General features: G+C 28.1%; 1 protein-coding gene across 5 annotated transcripts in view; it reads right to left on the bottom strand.

Moving 5' to 3' along the window:
* The window catches only part of LOC145967763 (metabotropic glutamate receptor 8), a 119,637-nt gene that overhangs the window by 90,111 nt on the left and 8,505 nt on the right, over window positions 1-21,021 (bottom strand). For 2 of the 5 annotated variants that reach the window (XM_083092696.1, XM_083092695.1), the window contains exon 2: window positions 17,444-17,534. The exons of the other annotated variants lie outside the window; for them this stretch is intronic. The gene's annotated coding sequence lies outside the window, so the exon portion shown is untranslated. The remainder of the gene's footprint in view (window positions 1-17,443; window positions 17,535-21,021) is intronic. 5 annotated transcript variants of the gene reach the window in all.

The following is a 21,021-nucleotide window of genomic DNA, read 5'->3' as shown; positions in this document are numbered from 1 at the left end:
CTTATTTTTATACCTGTAGTGATATTCAGAACTTTTTATAAGTTTGTAATTATATAAAATTTTATATTTCTGTTATATTTACATTTATATTAACGATGCTTATGTAAGAAAATATATTTAATATTTCTCTAAAAAATATTCTTAGGTAATATGTAATATATTTTAATATTTTTATTCTATGAAAAGAAATTATTATAATAAAAATGTAGTTTTCTTTCTCATTAATAATGTCAATGTAAAACTACTGAGTTGATAATAAATATTATACTCATTTTATATGTGTGTATGTAAAATATAATGTTTAGTAACAAATATTATCTTTTATGATTTAAAAGTAACAGCAAATATTGTATGCTTATGCTTAAGAAAAAAAATAAAAAGAGATAATATAAAGAGAGAACCCTCCAATTTTCAAAGGCTTCAAGAAATTCAATTAGTCGCTTTAGCCTCAGAATTGATAAAGCAAAAAGCACAATCATAAATGTTGTTACAACTACTAACATGCCATCAGTAAATATGCTTTTATAAAGTATATACACAGAGAAAAATGTATACTGTATTCAAGTAAATATTATTTATTTTAAGTATATCATAAGTTTGTATATCTGCAAATATATCATAAGTTCACCACAAGCGTCAAATTTAATTGAATATATTCTGAATTTTAGTAAGTGCAGTATTTCAATCAAGAATATTAAATTAAAACAAAAATTTGGTTTGCTTAGATACAGATATAGAGTTGGCGTAAAGTAAATTTGATTTTTCTTTGATACAACTTTACGATATTCTTGAAGAGAAAATAAATTCTTTTTTCGAGTACATGATAATGAGATTTTCTAACACTTGTTGAGCATATTTTAAGATTATTATCAAGAATATATTCTTTGTTGAAGAAAACCATTACTTAAAAAAAGAAAAATAAACTGAGTAATCGCTTTTCTTGGCAGTAGAATATTTTTCTCTGTGTATAAATTTTCTGCGATAATATATATATAGAAAAGGAAAACTTATATCAACGGAAATTTATTTCTCAGAAACAATTTAATGTGCATATTAACTTGTCAAATTATGATAACATGTTTTTATTTAATAATAAAGAAAATAGTGTGCTGAGCTATACACACACACATTTACATACATACAGTGATTATAGTTTGCACAAAGTGAAACTTTAATAATATGCAAAATATATGTATATTGAAACATAAAAGTCAACATTAAAAAAGTTATACTATCAAAATTACCTATGCATATTTATATATGTATATACACACAAATAAAATACAAATATCCAGAAAAATCATTAAAATACATCTATCAATCTTTACATTTTCTTATTTATAAAAATTATTAATAGTGTATCTTTTCAAATTTTACTCGAAGCTATGCAACATGAAACAACGAAAAATTTTTAATTTAATAATGCGTTGAAAACTATGATATTTGTGCTCGCGAAGCGATATAAAGTGTGGAAGGATATACGAGAAGAAAGAAAAATACTAACGCGCTCGCGCGTTTAGTATCTGGAGAGAGATCTACTACCGACGCAGTACATCGGATTCTCCATTACGTAAATAACATCGTAACACGAAACTAAATTACATGAAGCCTATATTGCGACAGAGACAGATCATTCAGATTCTACGAAATGTGCAGTCATAATTCATGCAAAAGATCAAAGGAATTGCGTTAGCTATATAATGTTTGCTATTCATTCAGCTGTTATTCAAGGTTCCATTGATGCGATGCAAATATACACATTATTTAAATCGATATAAGGGGAGAGATATAAAAATATATGAACGCGAACTCTCTCTCACAGAATTCCAACATCCGTTTCATTATAAATACAGTCGAGATTTATATTATTTTATAATTTATTATCAAATTTTCAATAAAATGATTGATTCTATAAATTGATTGATTAAATATATATTTCTTTATTTATTTAGAATATAATAAATATATATTCATTTTTAATATCAAAATTATAAAATAACTAAATATATATTTCTTTATTTATTTAGAATATATATGTAAATCTGGAATAATATCTCTCTTTCTTTCTCTTTCTTTTGATCTTGATCCTGATTTTGCGCAATGTCGTAAATGGCTCTTGCAATACACCAACAATAGCATCGCAAGTGTGTTTCTAAATCCTAATAGAATGGGGAGATGTATACATATCCTTCTTAGAAGGATATGTATACATCTCCCCATTAACGGAACATTGCGAGTTAATTATCTGGAATATACACGATAGTAGAGTTGCATTTGAGACGCAAAATACAAGGCTGGTGCAAATGCAATGCGCATTAACTGTAAATGCGACTCGAGTGAATGAGGTGAAGTTAAACGAGCGTAAAAGCGATTGCACGGTAATATCGGCGAATCGGAAAGGTGAAGCGTGATTGAGAAAGATAGATCGTTGGAGTGTGGACGAGCCATCATAACGGGACTCAATAATTTTATTCGGTATTGTGAAAAAATCCGGCGAATTCGATTGTCGCGAGACAAAAGGCGCGCTTCTCATCGAGGTTTCCGCACGTTCCAATCCACTGGCGAAAATTAATTGTCTGAATAAATCGTTGCGAGGATTTTTATTTCAGAATCACGATTGCTGCCAACTGCTGTTTTACAGAAAGAATTATGCCTGCGATAAAATAATGTAGCGCCTTCATGAGCTGTTTATTCCGAGAGCATAAATCAAACTTGAAGAGCGACCTCGGTCTTTTTTACCGCAAATTTAGCGCTTAAGCGTGAATATTTCAGTCACATATAATATGTAATATAACACCAGATTTAAACAATATCAGTTGGATATGGAAAGCACTGGCTAATGAATTTAAACAAGATACGATCAGAATTAATGCATTCGACTTTAATATATGTTTCAATGAAACTTTGCGATTTATGGAACATTTATGAGTGTATAAATTTTCCATTGCTTTTTCGCTAATGAATCAAGTAGAATAAGTAACACCTAACACTATCGATTCGAATGAATATATACTCATAATGTATGCAAACGAAGAATATAGCATAAATTTTGGAAGAATTTACTTTGAAATTTTTACCTTCGAATTATTATCAACGCCTTTCGGCACATCAACGTGTAGACAACGGAAAAAAGAAGCTTGGAAAATCGATATTACATTATTCTCGATATGTTCAACTTCTATCTTTTGCATCACATCCTTTCCACGTTTCGTTTTTTTCTTCTCTCTCTTTCTGTTTTATTTTACATTGCATTCTCGTTTCTCTCTCTCTCTTTCTCTCTTTCTTAACTTTCATCCGCATATTTTCTGTTTTACCTTTTTCTTTATGCTTCTCGGTTTTCGCCCTCCGGTAACCAACCCTTCCAGATATTAAACTCAATCCACAGAAAAGAGCCGAATACGACTTTCATCTCTTCGTAAGATCGACCACATCCGATGATGTCTCGCCTAGTGTAATTCAAGATAGATCTCACAATCATAAAATCAGATATTTCGCGATGATTTTAAAAATATTGTGACGAGAAATAATCATATAGGATTTATAATTCCTTTTAATTATTCATTATTTATCTTTTACACATCTAATAAGAATATATTTTATTCTAATTGCAAAAATTTATCTAATCTATAATTTATGATTTATATACGTACGTATGCATTTATATTTTAATTTCACAATTCACAAATATAATCTTGTGTATATATATTATATATTTAAAATTTGAAATTAATTCTACAAATAATATATATTATGCAGTGTGCATAAATATATTTTTATTTATAATTCTATATAGTTGTTCACATAAATATATTTCAATACTGTTATTTTTAGATTCATAAATATTTTTGTATCGCAAACACTAATTTTTCAGCTTTTGATTGATAAAATGAGATTTTAAATTGGTCAAAATTGGTTGACCCGTAAAAAGAAGGGAGAAAAGTCAATTTAATTAGTTTTTAATTAAAGCACCATACGGTAGACACGAAGACATCACAGAAATGAAATCGCGTTTTTAATTTTCATCACCGATGACCATTGAGTTGTTTACGAATGTTCCTTAAATGGTTTTTATAATAACTTAATAAAAAAAACTAAGATATTATAGATTATTAAGATATTACTTCGCAAATATTTCCTGCCACATAATATATATGTGTTAATTTTAAAAATAAAATATTAAAACTTAAATTTATAATTGTCTTTTTTTCCTTTCTTGTTTTTTATCACGTAAACCAATAATTTTCAAAAAGATATTTAATTAGAAAAAATATATATATTTGTGAAATTATTTGTGTCAAATACAATAGACAAATAAACAAAAATAGACAACTGGACACAATAGACAAAAGTTCACAAAAAATTTATATTATATGAAAATCTTGTATTTATATCTTCAATACACTTTAGCTCTTTATTAAAATGTAGTACATTGAAGAAAATAGAAAAGACGAGAACGAAAAAATCAAGAAACATTAACACATTTTTATGCTAATAAAAAATGAGTTAATTAAGCACATATCAGTGGAATATTATATATGCATCTTGAAAAGCGCAAATGATACGCCATTTATTAAGACAATTCTCTCACATATTAAAATGTTTCTTAGTTTGTATAAATAAAATAATATTGCATTTTGTATGAATTTTATAATAATAAGAAGTACTAATTTTCTCTAATCTAATCTTAGTATAAATGACAATCGAAATTATTATACTTTGAAAGCTTTAGCCAATTCGCAAAAATTATTTGTTTTATAAATATATATTAAAAATTAGATTTGTTCTATTTTTCTAATTATTTGTTCGATGTGTCAATGTTTTATATTTTAATATTCCATTTTTATGATTTAAATTCAATGAAAAATTAAACGGTTTTATAAGTAAAATGCAAATTATATATTTTAATTAATATATACTTCAATTAAATAATCATTAATAGTCTATTAATATAAATAATAGGCGTATAATATGTGTAATATTCAATACCTTTACAATAAAAATTTATTTTCTTTTTTTTTTCTTTATACATAAAATAAGATGCTATTTTATAATATAAATGCAAATTAGCACTTTTATTTATTTCTTATTAATTATAACAAAGGCAAATTTTATATCGTGCCAAAATATTATCATTAAAAGTATTATGGAAAAGACGTAGTCCTCTCTTAGATCGCTGATATTATACGTGAAAAAAACTAAACAGATCGAACTTCTTTCCATCTTAGTAATATCGTGAACTTTTTCTCAGAAAAGGTGGAATACATCCTTTTTCGAGCAAGTTCCTAAAAGTTTCGGCCTAAAAGTTTGTAGAAATAACCTTCACCTATTCAATAAAAATAGAAGCCAGTTTAGTATTGGTTTTCAAAATTTCGACGTGTGATTCAATATTTCAAAAATTTTTCTATAATCTATAATTTGCTTTCGATGATATTAATTTTGTTGCCCCAATAATATTTTTTTAAAGATAAAACAAAATGAAAGAAAAGAGAAAAATATACTAAGAATTAGTAAAATATAAATTATAAATTATAAATATTTCTGTGTGTATTTAAATGTGATATAATCATAATAAATTATAAATATTATCAAAATTTTATTTTACAATATTTATTACGAATTATGTAATAAATATATCAAAATATCTTAATGGTATTTGTTAATTAAATAACAAATATAAAACATAATATATAAAATATCTTTTAATTTATGAAATTTATTATACAGTGTTAAAAAATAGCAATATTTGAATATTATTATGATTTATCACTCTGTACTCTTCTCTACATTCTTTATATTCTTATATATCTCTCGTAGAGAAGTGTTGTACAAGCATTGTATATACATGCTTAATAAACTTTTATCTTTCGTAGGTCAAGTTGCAAAGAAAATTATGTATGCGTTATGAAGACGGTGTTTAATGGCTTAAAAGAAAAGTTGTGAAAAGTCGCGACTGTGAAGTATAAAGCGCAAAAGGGACAAGGTATATCCCGCGAGGAGTTCTCGACGGTTGTCGTCAGTTTGTTCAAGAATCATCGCCGTGAAGACGAGGGATAATGTCAAAGATGACATTCTATATCTATAAGGAACTGTCGGCAGACAGCCGAGCTCCTTTTATTTTTCAATGTAGAAAACCATGATGTACGATAGAGGGTAAACATTTGTCCCCCTGTTCTCTTCTTTTCCTTTTTAAGAAGTCAAGCTTAACTGTGGATTTAAACAGAGTTTTCCAACGGAAGAGCTGTCTCATAACATCTTAATGCGTTATGCTATGTTGGAATTACATAAATGAGTAGTATCATACAAAAAGAGCTTTAACATATTTTCTTAAACTTAAGGATTTTTTTGATTGTGTACTTATTAAAATTGCTTACTGTACATATACCACATTTAACATTCATTAAAATAACGCGGTTTTATTTGTATGTTGATAAATAGCATTTTCTTTATCATAATTAGAAATGCTACGCAAAAATTAAAAATACTGAATTAAAATATTAACTCCTATTTCGAAGTAAACTAAAAAAATATTCGTAAATATAAAAATAGAGGCATTGCAGTTATTGGGGAAGAGCTGGAGGACGGATCAATTATGTTAAAAGTTAATAAATCTAATACATTTCAAAATTCATGAATTTGATATTGTGCAAGATACTTTCAGCTTTTTAAAATACAAAAGTAATAATAAATTTATGTGAGTTAAAGTGAAAATTTATCCTGTAGACTTAAAAATTTTATTTTCATGATTTTTTGTGTTATACAGTTAAAATCGTGATACCGTCACTATAAAAAAATTAGTTCGATAAGCTAATATATACATATATTTACGATTTAAAATTAAGTTACATTCTACAGAGCAAATCTTTATTTTAATTCATAATATAAAATATAATATATAATATAATACAAAATATAAAATTAATTATTAATTTTATATTTTAAAAGACTAAAAGTGTGCTTTGATTAATATCAAATTCAAGAATCTCAAAATATATTAAATTTATTAATTATAAACGTAATTGATCCGTTCAGTTTCTTCTTAAATTGAAGCCTTAAAAGTAAACTCAATTAGAAAGTTCTTTATATTCAATATCGATTTAATAAAGAAGAGCAATGGGTAAAAAAATCTTTCCCCAAAAAATGCTTTTTATGGTCATTACATATATAATATATACATATATACATATGTACAGGTACACACGCATTGATTATCGATAGTTACGTCGAGTGTCGAAGCTTCATCTAAAACTCATTACTCGCCAATTTCCCATTCGTTTGCGCTATCCGTTAAAGTCCGCCGTTAAAAACGCAAATTACGGCGACTTTGCACCATGCGGATCGGAAATTATTAAAACATCAAATTCACATAAAGCTATTCATATCTAGGTTCCTCTATCTCTGTTCTTCGCCACCCCTTTTCTCTATCCATAAGCTCGACTCCTAATGGATTCCTCGAGTTCTCGAGCGTACTTGCTCGCCATTAAATCCTGATATGCGGTCGAATCTTAGTACTCCTTGCAAAGTGCACGGCGTAACTCAGAAGTGCACAAAGCAATTCATTGAAATTCGCAGTAATAATCATCTTGTTGCCCTTCGATGCGAAAATGCTATTTCATTTCTGTCTTAATAATATATATCGTCGAATGCGTCGTAATAAATGGCTATACGAACGTTATGATCCAAATATTGCCGAAAACTTTTAATCAATCTCTTATAATCGTAGTAAAGATAGATATATAAAAATTATGCTGCTCGTAATTTTTTCGGATCTAAAAAAAGTTTCCTAATGAAACTTTCATTCGCTAAATCGGCAGAGCTTGTCATTGCGATATGAGGTCGACACATCGATCATAGTTGAGGGTCACTTCGAGCAATCCTCGGTTCGTGCACACGAACCGACTGCGAATCTTCATTTCCGCTTCCCATAGGAAGTAGCCTAGCACGAGAACGCTTTTTAAGCTCGCATCATCGATATTTTATTAATTTATATATTATGCACTTTTAATAAATCATAAATATTTCTTTGTCTATTTATTTAATTATTTCATGGAATAGTTAATATTGAATACAAATTAATAAAATAAATGAAAATACTTGTACAAAATAAAAATATGTGATACGATATTCTACATTTGTTTTGACATAATTTTTCATAAAATAGAAATATGTAAAGTAAAAGAAATATATAGCTGCAAGAGATAATACTAAACATATTAATCTTCAATATATTAATACAAAATTAATAACATTTAATGTATTCTGTGATGGATATATTTTGCAATATAATAAATTTTTTTTCTAGCTCTAGCTCTATTGATCCAAATGATGAAAATCACATGTGTCACTATCAATAATTTATATAACTAGAATATTCGATTAAAAGGATGATTGAACATTAGTCGTATTGTGCAGCGTCTGACGTTCTAATCTACCAACATAACACAGGACTGGACGCTTTGGAGCGATTTGTCACGTGTGTGCCAAACATCGCAAGTCGTTATTGTCAAGCGACCGCAATTCCACATAGTCGGATGAGTAAGCACAATTCCCGCGCTCCTTGCTCGCGTTGTCTGTGGGGATCGTCGAGAAACACGCGGTATAGTATACACGGAAAACCAATTAGGTAGGGCATACCATGGAACTTACAGTCAAGTGTTTTCTCAAACCACCCTCGATGCGAGTCATGGTGCAATTTCTGAAAGTAACTTAAATCCCTTCCGTCCCGATTTTTTTTTACCGAGAATCTCGACTAGCATGGCAATTGACGTGATTAAATCAATATGTCAATAAAGTCTACAAATCCCAGAGAGAAAAACCGTGTTTGTATCGTTCTCTACAGTTTAATCTCGAATCTTTTTTATTTTCTTTTTTTGCACATTATCTACATCATACTTGTTTAGAGAAAACGCGAAAGTGATCTATCAATTTTATCAAATCGAAAATTTTAAAGGGGAAGAACGTTCGTAATGATACGATCATAATTTTTAATGTTATCCATTTTATAAGGCTTCAAGAAAATTTTCACGCAATAAAATCTTTTCCTCCTGTAATTGATATATATATTTTTGTTTTCTTATGTTAAATTTTTGAGATTTTTATGTAAAATTTTCTGGTTTTTTCTAAAGAAGAAACCAGAAAATCTTTAATCAAAACTTAATAATATATTAATATATAAATTTTTGCAAATTTTATTGCGCCATATCCTTTAAAATTGCTAAATTAAAAAATCAGATTCTATTACTTTCCTTTTAACTTGTTTGAAAGATTATATGGTATATCTTGTAAAGTGTGTACATTGGGGGAACGAAGCGTTAATGAAGTGCTACTTGCTGTTTGATCAGGTAAGGCCGTAAAATGCGAAATTAAATTGGCGCATTGGTGATGTATTGAGCCATTCTCTCAGTAAATTGAATAAGAAACTGACTTATCCACATCTTCCATTTTCATTTCACAGCACTCTCGATACCTGCCCCGCGTTCTTAGCTCTCACTTCCACATTTCCTCTTGATTTCCACATTCAATTCTTATTGATTTTCCTAACGACATGCTTATGATCTATAACGCTTAAAATACGATAATAGTCCATTTTCGATATCGCGTAAGAACCGTTTTTGTACAAAAACACTAAATCTGGAATCATTTTTAAATAGCGATAATCTCTTCAATTTATCCTAAGAAAACAAGCTGAACGACTTCCAATGTATTTTATGAAAATAATCGCGATATTATTTTAGGCTAGGCGAAGTATTTTAACTAAATGTTAAAAAAACAAACATCTTATTTGCAATCATATACACAATGATACTTATCAAAGTGACAAAAACTGCTTAACGAGATGTGTAAATAAAGAATATAAAAATAGTGTTGTTATTATACATAAAATATATTTTTTATATATACAAAAATATAAAATAATAAGAAAAATTAGATGTAAATAAAGAAATTTATGTGTATTTTAGTTACTTGAAGTTAATGACATTTAAATGCAAATAATGTGTAAATAAATAATTATTTATTTAATTATATTTTTTATCTGATATAATATATTTATTATTCTTTATATGTCTATATTCTTTATGCTCTCATGTATATGCTTTATATAATTGTGTTACTGTCAAAATATATAATTGTACAAGTTAATTTATAAAATATAATCAAATAAATTTTTTAAAATTTGATTAATTTATAATGCAAAAATATACGATAATAAGTCCTTGTTAACTAGAATTTTTCTCTCTGTTTTTATTTGTATGAAATTCGTGTCTAAATAATCTACTTCCAGATGTGTGCTCTATTACATATTGTAAATCATCTTTACCAAATTTCCGCAAATGCGAAAATAGCGGAAGGAAGCTGCGGGAGGATGTGTGAGAGAACGTTATTATCTTTATAATCGCGCAAAAGCGCGACTGCGCGAGAAAATCCGAAGACTTCCTTAACAGAAATGCGAAACGACAAGACTTTATCGACGTCCCGGAATTGAAAACTCGAGAACAGGAGTGCGAGCAACTTTCCCGTAGAGACGTTTCCGTACCTTTTTTCCGAGCGGATTACTTTCGCGACCGAACGCGAAAGGTCACTTCTTGGCGTTGCACGATTCGCGATAAGAAAAATATCTACTGATCCTATATGGAATATAGATCGATTTATTATATATCGATTTAGCACTTGACCTTTAAATTTCAAACAAAATATTTATCTGATATTTTTAATTTTTATTTTTCAAGTTATGCACATGTATTGCAGCCGCGATAGGGTAATCTCTTAAATTTATGTCAAGAAAATAATCTGAGTGATTTTTAATGCATTTTATAATAATAATCGCAATTATTTTAGATCAAAGGCTTTTTGCGATCATATTCTTCCCTCATTTTTTCAATAATACATTAAATAATTCTTTATTGTTTTTCTATCGAATTAAATTTATCGAAATATGTTACCAATAAATTTAATTTTCATTTTCATTTAATTTTAATTTTAATTTTAAATTACAATAAAATTGTTCAATTGTTATAAAATGTTTAAAAAATATATTATTATCTTTGATATTTATTGTTATCAAAAAATTCAATTTTTATAAATTCTCAGAAATCTTTAGCAATAAACTTTTAAAAATAACAAAAAAATGTTATAAAAGCTTTTTTCACATTTAATGATACATAATACATGCAATTTACAAGCAAATTTAGCTTTCTTCTATTATTATACACCGTGCAATTAAAGCTGAATTATTAATGAAGTAATTAATATTGTATTTAATTAACCAAAGTTCAAAGTTTGTTCTTTGAAATATTTTCTCTTTATATATAGCGATAAAATCGAGACGTAGTTTCACATTTATTAATAAACATTTTCACATTTTCATTCTAAACACTCTCGATTCTTCCGCAAGTCAAACAGAAAAATGTCTATTACTAAATAATAATGAGCTGAAGCAGACAAATAGCTAAAGTATCTAACATAGTATCTAGAGAATCTCGAAATGCAAGTCAAGTTTTTGATTACAGAATTTTCAAAAAAGCCGGAAAGAAAATCAAAGATTTATATAAGAAAAGTACGACGAAACTTGTATCTTCGATATTTGCATTTCAACTGCGTACCGAAATATTCTCGTCGATATTCACGACGTGAGTCACTCGTGCGTTTCGAAGATTTAACCGAAATTGCATGGGGGTTGGTTGAAAGTTCTAAACCAGGGAGAAAGACGCGGAGGGATTTAAGGATTTGATGCGCGAATATGCAGAATTCGAAAAGGCCAAGCAGAAAGTTTCTTCATCTCAAATTGTACGTTGTGGAAATTGTTCGTTCTGATAATCGGACGAGGAAACGCGTAGCGCTGATATTGCGGATTGCAAGCGTCCGTATGATTGATCGACGCGAAACGGAACACAATTCGCACGTTCGTGTTTCAGATGGACGCCGGCCAGTGGATTTCAATTTCCTGCATCATCTCTCCGATAATTGTCGTAGTTTACAATCAATGCGACACAATTTAATATTAGCAATATTAAATTTCGACCGATTGTATAATACATCACCATCATTAATATCGAATGAGAGCATTTTTCGAATCACGATTAATTCATATTTGATTTAAAGGCTGAGTGATATTTAGTAAATATGATGTTTGATAAGCTTAAATCAGTAATTATTCTGTTATTTTATTCTGCTATTGAATAAAAAATTAAATAATGTTATTTAACAATATGTGATCAAATACATGAGTCAATTAAAATCAATATTTAATTCCTGCAGATAAATTTGCAGAATAGTAGATAAAACCTCGTTAAGAACTCATGTCGAAAAATTAAAACAATTATAGTAATGTATATGTCATCAATATACTCTAAATTTCTCCGCAATATTCTGAATATTAATTTAAAAAAGTTACGTATTATTCTTATCGATGCAATAAATATGCGATATTAAGTATTAAAATATTAAGGATGTTACTCAAGTTATAAAATTCGCTTAAAAAATTTATATTTAATATTTTTATCTAATACAAAAATTATAAAAAGTAATTACTATTATTTTTTTAGAGGAATATTGATAATTCAATATTAAAAGACATGATGTCAACTACTTACTGATAAATAATGAGAATAGTAAAAGTATATAGCCAGATTTATAAGCTCGTATCATAGAGGATTATGTCAGATACGTAAAATGGACAAAGGATAACATTAAAATGAGAATAGACGTCCGAGTCGAGTGAAGAGAACCGCGAATAATATACGAACCATGATATTTCCTCAGATAAATCGCCGGTATCACCAAAAAGCACCTTTCATGGAATATGAAAAGCGGCGAAGGATTTATTTATAGATCGAGTGGCGAAAGTCCCCTTCCGCTCACATTAGTCTTCTTCCGTGTCATCATACATACAAGCCGTTTATCTTAAAGTGGCGTAAGCTAACTTGCAAAACCTAATAAATTTAACTACAACCCACGAGTGCAAATTTATATAATGTACTCATTTTAACAAGTTTTAAAACATTTAATCTCATCTTCGGATAAAACAGCTCATGAATTATTCATTAAGAGAATTTATCTCACTCTACAAAATATATAAAAGCGATATGTTCGCGTGCATGTTTCGCGCGTAATAAACTAATATGTAATAAAAATAAAATTTTTGAGTAAAATGCTAAAACAAAATTTAATTACATCCGCACATTCTTTACATATTAAAAAAATAAGATAATATTATAAGAAAACAGGATATATTATGAAAACAAGAAATAATATATATTTTATATAATTTCATTATTTTTTTCTATGTTATTTTTATACTGGAAAAGCTGGATAAGCTAAAATCAACTGTATAAAGCTAATGAAAAAACATAGTTATTTTTAAGAAAAAATATGTAATTGTTAATTGCAAATTACATATTTTTTCTTCAAAACAACTATATGTTTTCTTTACACCAATTGATTCCTCTCATTATTTTGTACATAAAAGTATTAAGGTAAGATAATCGAAAAATGAATATTTTACAAGATATTTTACGGTTTATGTAAAATTAAGAAATGATTTCAAGCCTTATAACTCAAAAAGTACTTGAGGGAAAAATATTTTGTTATAGTGTTTTGGAAAGCCCTCGAGATAAGCTACAAGAATATGCAATAAAAAATAGGGGGTTCTATTTAAAAAATTGACGGTGACCTTCACGTGACCTTCAAATGACTCTCCAAGGTCAAATCATTGCCACCATCTGATGGCCTCCTTCAAGGAATACAACTTTTGTTTGAAACATTTTTTTATTTAACGCACCGTTTCGGAGATATTTGAGCGTATTATTTAAAATGGGACACCATGTATATACGATTTTGATTAATATTTGCTTGTAGCTTTCGCAAAATTTTTAGCGTAATAAAACTACTACTTTAACATATGAGCGCATTTGAGATAAATCGATTCTATTTTTTTTTTTTTTCGTTACTCGATGAACGAAATGTGACCGTTTGGGATAAAAGGGAACGATCAGTAGCGGAACGTACCGGGAGTGAACCGGGAGTAAACTTCGAGTTAAATCAAATCATTGAATCATTGAATGCGCTAAGCAAATCGGAAATTAATGGATGTTATAAATGGTATATTATGCTTGGAGAATTACTGTATCGGAACCAGAACTTTTGATGCGAAAAGTTAATCGTTAATGCGGTTCGAAATCGTTCTGCTTTTAATTGCTTCTGATTGCTCTATGCGTAAATATTAAGCTCGAATAAAAATTGTTTTTATTTTACGATTATACAATTTATCTTTTAATTTTCTTCGAGAAGAAATTATTTAAAATACATAAATACATATTTAGAAACCCAGACGTTGAATTTATATAAAATTTTAATTTAAAGCAACGCGTTAAATATATATATTGAATATGATGAACTGTATAATGTTTCGTAATGCAATCATCATCATACATGAGAAAGTGATCAATATATTGAATAAAATAATTTATATATATATATATGTATATATGTATGTATGTATGTATGTATGTATGTATGTATGTATGTATGTATGTATGTGTGTGTGTGTGTGTGTGTGTGTGTGTGTGTGTGTGTGTGTGTGTGTGTGTGTGTGTGTGTGTGTGTGTGTGTGTGTGTGTGTATATATACATATATGAATTATTATATTGGAAATATGAGGATATTTTTTAATTTGTTTTGACAAAGATAATAAGATAAATGTATACGTATGTATATATGCTGTATGTGTGTGTGTGTGTGTGTGTGTGTGTGTGTGTGTGTGTGTGTGTGTGTGTGTGTGTGCGCGCGCGATGCAGCCTTTTGATTTATACCATTTTTATATATTTCTTATTATTTTCTCTTCTTATTTTAATATTTGCTTATAAATTATATAATACTAAAAAATAAAATTGTATAAATTAATTAATAAAATTTTACTTAGTGATAAATATAAGAATAAAATTTACATATAAAATATTTTGCTTCAATTCTTAATTCAAATCTGTCTTTTTCTCTTTCTCTCTCTCTCTCTCTCTCTCGCTATATTTTAAAAATTTTTATCTCTCAAAGCTTATCGTTATTTTTATGTCTCTTTATATAATAAACGGCTTTAGACTTTGGGAAATGATGACGTCGATATCCGACAGAATTGCAAGGAACGATAAGTGTTGAAGGATTAAGAGCTTTGATCGAAATGCGGCCACTTTGATATGCATTGCCTTGAAGCTCAGCGGCTCCCGGAAACCTGAGACGACATGCCATAATCGATATAACCACGGCTCCATTTTGGCCGGACGTGCAACTACGAGTTATGCGTCCTGTGTACTGTGCGGCCTGCTTGCGGAGATGCGATGCAACCGCGTACTGCAACGTCCGTCTTGAGACTATATCCATGATGTTTCATCCGCGAATAATTGGAGAGAACGTCTTGTCGTCAAAAGACATTTCTCCTTGTTTCTGATACTAATGCGATATATATTATTTGAATATATTAAAGATAGGGAGAAAAAAGAAGAGAGAGAGAGAGAGATTTATATGGATTAAAAACATTTATAATAAAATTATATGTATATTATGCGGAAATTTTAACAATCACACACACACACACACCCCTATTATTATTATTAATATTAAAGTTTAAATATTAATTAGTACCATTATTTAAGTTTAAATTATTTTTTAGATTTATTATATTTTAAAAATAATATCAATTTTACCTTACATACAACATCAAAAAACACAAATTTGACATGCAATATCAAGAATATACATAAATAAATTATATAGGTGAATAAATAATACATCTCTTATCTCTTTTTTCATAGATTCTGTTTGTTACTTTTTATAACCGTAAAACTTTATTTTGTTAATATTAAATATTTTGTAAACAAGACTTAATCATTATTCTTTGTTATGATCTTTAATATGCTTGTAATCTTATTTATAATTGTTACTATTAATTATGTTTAAATCTCATGTCGTCAATAATACTGCAGCACATGCTTAATATTAATTAAAGTTGACAAGCAATTATCGTCTACCATACGGATATTAGCAATTTATCTCCAATCATATCCAGTAAACGTGCAGCTCGATGCACTTGTTTGAGTATTTCAATGCGGTTCTCGTTCATAGCGAGACGTCAGCTGCATTTTATATTTGCATTTGCAATATATATTTGCATCAGGCAGAAGGATTATGAAACCAATGGATTTCCAACAAGCACGGAAGATATAGCGCACGGAAAATTGGCATGTTATATGAACATTGGCGACAACATGTTTAAGCGAATATTAATGATACTATAGTTTTTAATTAGTGTCGAATGTAATAAAGATGTATATGTTTTGTACCTTGAAATATTTATAATTTATATATAAATGTAAAATTATTTATGTCATTTGGATAATTTTTTATATGTGTACGAAAAGAGAGAATTTAAATCTAAATTTAAATTCTTTCTTGAAAAAATGCTTCCAGCTAAATTTAAAAACAAATTTAAAAACTTAAAAATTTAAAAACAAACAGTTCTCATTTATTTTCTATTAATAGTCTATATATATAAATAATTATAAATCTTGAGAAGAATATTAAAGCATACTATTTAGAAATATTAATTTATTATATTTTAAATAATTAAATATAATTATATATATACAGGGTGTCCAATTCCTGAGTGACCAAACGAAAAGTAGTGGTAGATTGGATCAAATTGAGAAGAAAAGTTTTCTACTATTTTGCAAAATTCGCAATAATTATTAAGAAATAAGCAAAAATGTTTCGGCGCATGAGAAGCGGTAGATCGCTCGCAGTGTCCGATTAATGAGCGATCAAACGAAAAGTGGTGGTAGATTGGGTCAAACTGGAAAGACAAGTCCTCTACCATTTTGCAAAATTCGCAATAATTATTAAGTTATAGGCAAAAATGTCTCAGCGCATGAGAAGCGATCTGTCTACCGCTTCTTATACTCTGAGACATTTTTGCCTATAACTTAATAATTATTGCGATTTTTGCAATATGGTAGAGGATTTGTCTTTTCAGTTTGACCCAATCTATCACCACTTTTCGTTTGATCACTTAATAATCACACACTACAAGCGGTTTACCGCTTCCCATGTACCGAGACATTTTTGCTTATTTTTTAATAATTATTGCGAATTTTGCAAAATGGTAGAGGACTTTTCTTCTCAGTTTGGTCACTCAGGAATCGGACACCCTGTATATATATATATATATATATATATATATATATATATATATATAAATTATATATATAAATAAATATAATTATATTAATATAAATTAATAAGAATATTTTATATATTATAAATATTACATACATACATATATATATGCATTATATTACGTCTATATATTATATAATTTCAAATGGATTACTATCATAGATATAAATGAGCAATTAATTTCATAAATAAAAAATTATATATATATAAGTTACAAATTACTCACCTCACGTTTACTGTGCTGTTGTTGCCTGACGCTTCTGCGGACTTCTTTTCAGGTTCATTCTTTCTCGTTGTTTCATCATGACACTTATAATCTTTACTCACAAGGAAATATAGTTAATTACAACGCGCACTAATCATTTAGAATATAATAATAACTTTGAGATCATTTTCCCAACATTCCTAACGTTAATCGCGCAAGAGAGAGAGACGCGCATTTTATTATATTGTAGGCGAGAACGTCAAAATTACATATATACATGTATACGAAATTAGAATCTCTGTTTTGCATTCGAAAATCGTTAAATTCATACGCTATTTATCGTGACAATGCTATGTCTATTATTAACAAAGAGTAAATACTCTCATGCTTTAAGACAATTATTATCTTATATTATAACGCGTAAATAACGCGTGAAAATAAATTAAAAATAAATATCACGGAATGTAATAATTGCTAATTAATGGTCGTAGAGAACAATCGCGTTAAATATTTATCATGACTGTATTATCATTACGATACACAGAGCAATTCGCATCGTTAACATTCTACTCGACTGTCGCCGCGCGAATGACAACAAGGTGATATAAATGATATATTATGCCAGCAAATTCGACGCTTGTTTTGTTTATACTGTTGTTTTGTTATCATCTGCGCAGTGAAACTAGAATGGGAAGGTAGCTACACGAATCACCGAAAATATATTGTAATATATGATGTAAAATGCGCTAACAAATCTTAACAAATCATTGATGTGTAAATCTTTAATTATTATTGCGACAAATATCTGCACGTAAATTTTATCTTGAAATTTGGTCAGTGAAATTAATTTCTCATTAAAATACAGTAATCAAGTGAATTAATGTTAATTAATAATCATAGGAAATAATCTCGTTAAATGTCTTTTAATATTTATCATGATCGTATTATCATTAGCATACACGGAACAATTTGCACTGCTACCTTTCGCTCGACTGTCTCGAATAGTACTGTGTACAAATGACAACAAAGCGTGACGTAAACAGAATGTTATTAAACAGAACGTTATATAGTATACCGGCAAATTTGACACTTGTTTTGTTTATATTGTTGTCTTGTTATGATTTACGAGAGTAGTTCAAATAGTTCTCAGTCTGACACAGAAATGATGTTAGAAATATCAAACTGCTATAATTTTCGACAAGTTTAATCCTGCAGAAAATTACCCAAATTTCAGATAGATGCGTATTCACCTGACTTTTTTCTCTTTCCAAACATGAAGAAATGACTTGCTGAAAAAAAATTTGGCTCAAATACTAAAATAATCGATGAAACTAACGTTTTTTTGAAGGTTTAGAGAAATCGCATTATACAGAATAAAAAAGTATAGGATAAAAACAGTGTAAAAAAATTAAAATATCGTTGGAGTAAGAAAAATTTACCAAAAATCGTGTATTTTTTGGTCAGATCGAGAACCTTTTCAACTATCCTCATATATAATGAGACTGAAACAGGAAGGTAATTGCACGAATCGCTCTATCTGTCATTGCATTAGTCTCTAAGAAAGATGCGATTTCTCGAAAAATATCGGGAGATGTCAAACACACAATCATTCCTTATAATTATTATAATTATTAGCTTTTGCGATTGATTAATTCTCACGATAAATGACACGTAAAAATAGATCGCGGCGACATATTTATTATCTAAACACTATATATTTCACATAATATATATATATTTATTTATAAAATAAAGATTGAAGCGATAGGAATTATAAAATATTCTATTGCGATATTTACGAACGATAATATTATATCTGTAAATAATAAATATTGAAATCGAATATATTTTACGTTATATTTTAATTTTTCGTTTTTTAAATATAATATATCTGCTCTCAAATGATTCAAATAACGGAAAAAAGCGTGGTATATGAATACTGTTTAATAGTAATACATAGATATATTTAGCGAAATTTATATTTGTATAATTTATTCAATTGAAATATATCGCCAGCAAAGTAACTTTTCGAATATTACATTTTGTTGAACTTTAGTTTTAACTCGTATATTTACTTTATGTTATAATACAAGATAGTAATCGTTTAAAATGGAAAAGTATACTATTTGTTAATAATAGACAATTGGTAACAGCGGCGAGTGACACATTTTGGTGCGATTTTCGAGAGATTGTAATTTCGGCATTGTTCTTCTATTGTGGTATAACATATATAATGTGGTATAACATAATAACATTTGCGTCAAGTGCAGTTAATGTCGGTAGTACTGTGCGAAATGCCACTGTAATCTGCTGATTAGTGCTCGCGCGGTTGTAATTATCTATTCTCACGAGTGAGTGTCGTGTAAGTATCACAAAGAAGCACTAAAGGATGAACAAGAAAGGAAAAAGCCCGGGGAAATGTAGGGCGATGGAGTAACCGTGAGTAATTTATGATTTAATTTATTTTTTGTTACTTGTAAAATTTTAATTACTCGATATTTTTCAATTTATTTTAGATGATTATGTAATTCATATAAAAAAGATTTTAAATTTTTTATTTTCTTTTCGACATTTTATAAACTAAATATATTTGTAAAATATTTTTTATTTAATTGAAATTTTTATATGAATACATAAAAAATGTATCAACATCGCGCGCACCGTGTATGAAGATTTGTAATTATCAGGATTATTTATATAAATATTGGATTATTTAGTATTTTCATAAAAGTTTATCTAGAGAAATCTTTTTGTGCGTAATCACGTAATTTTTTAGTATTACATATTTATTTGAACAAGAAGCAAAAAATTCAATTGTGCATAATTTAAATATATTTGTATTTTATAGATTAGTATTATCTATAATTGCTGTTGCACCGATAAATAAATATTTAAATTATTTTTTATGTTAATCTTAAAGTGTTAATTTACAAATATTATATCAAATTTATATAAAATGTGTAAGAATAGAAAAAGAACGATGGATATGAATAATGATCATGGACAAATGGGCTAAAATGAACCAAGTTCTTTATTCCATAAACTAAATTATGACTAACTAAAATGATTAATTTAATTTTCGTTAGTATGAATACGCCTTCAATTACTTCGATTTTGATCTTAGGCGATTTTCCGCGAGATAATAAATTGAAAATTCGGCTTGGAAACTCAAGAGACCTTTGCATAGCTGATTACTGGCGAACTTCATGATTGACTTGAATTAACTTTAATCCAGTTTAAAAACTTTGTACAATGGTCTATCTTGTTTACACCGAAAATAGTGAGATGTAGTTAATTTAGAATTAAGAATAAATTTTCAATGTAAACCTTAAAGAACAAGGAAATAAGAAAGACTTTACAAGTCCAAAAAAGTGATAACATGCAATCGACATAAAAGAAACAGTACTTACATTTAAAAAACAAATATTTAAAATATTTTTAACAATATTTTTGATATGTGTGAAATACAAGTTTTATATCTCATATATATATATGTGTGTGTGTGTGTGTGTGTGTGTATGTATATATAAAGATAGATCAAATATGTCCAATTATGTATTACGTGAAAGATGCAAATAAAAATGTAATGAAACGTGGAT

This window comes from Camponotus vicinus, unplaced genomic scaffold, assembly GCF_025532165.1.
Source record: "Camponotus vicinus isolate PSW18456_S1 unplaced genomic scaffold, iyCamVici1.0 SCAF_3, whole genome shotgun sequence".
NCBI lineage: Eukaryota > Metazoa > Arthropoda > Insecta > Hymenoptera > Formicidae > Camponotus > Camponotus vicinus.
Note: the sequence above shows the minus strand (reverse complement) of the source record. Positions and strands in the feature narration are given on the sequence as shown.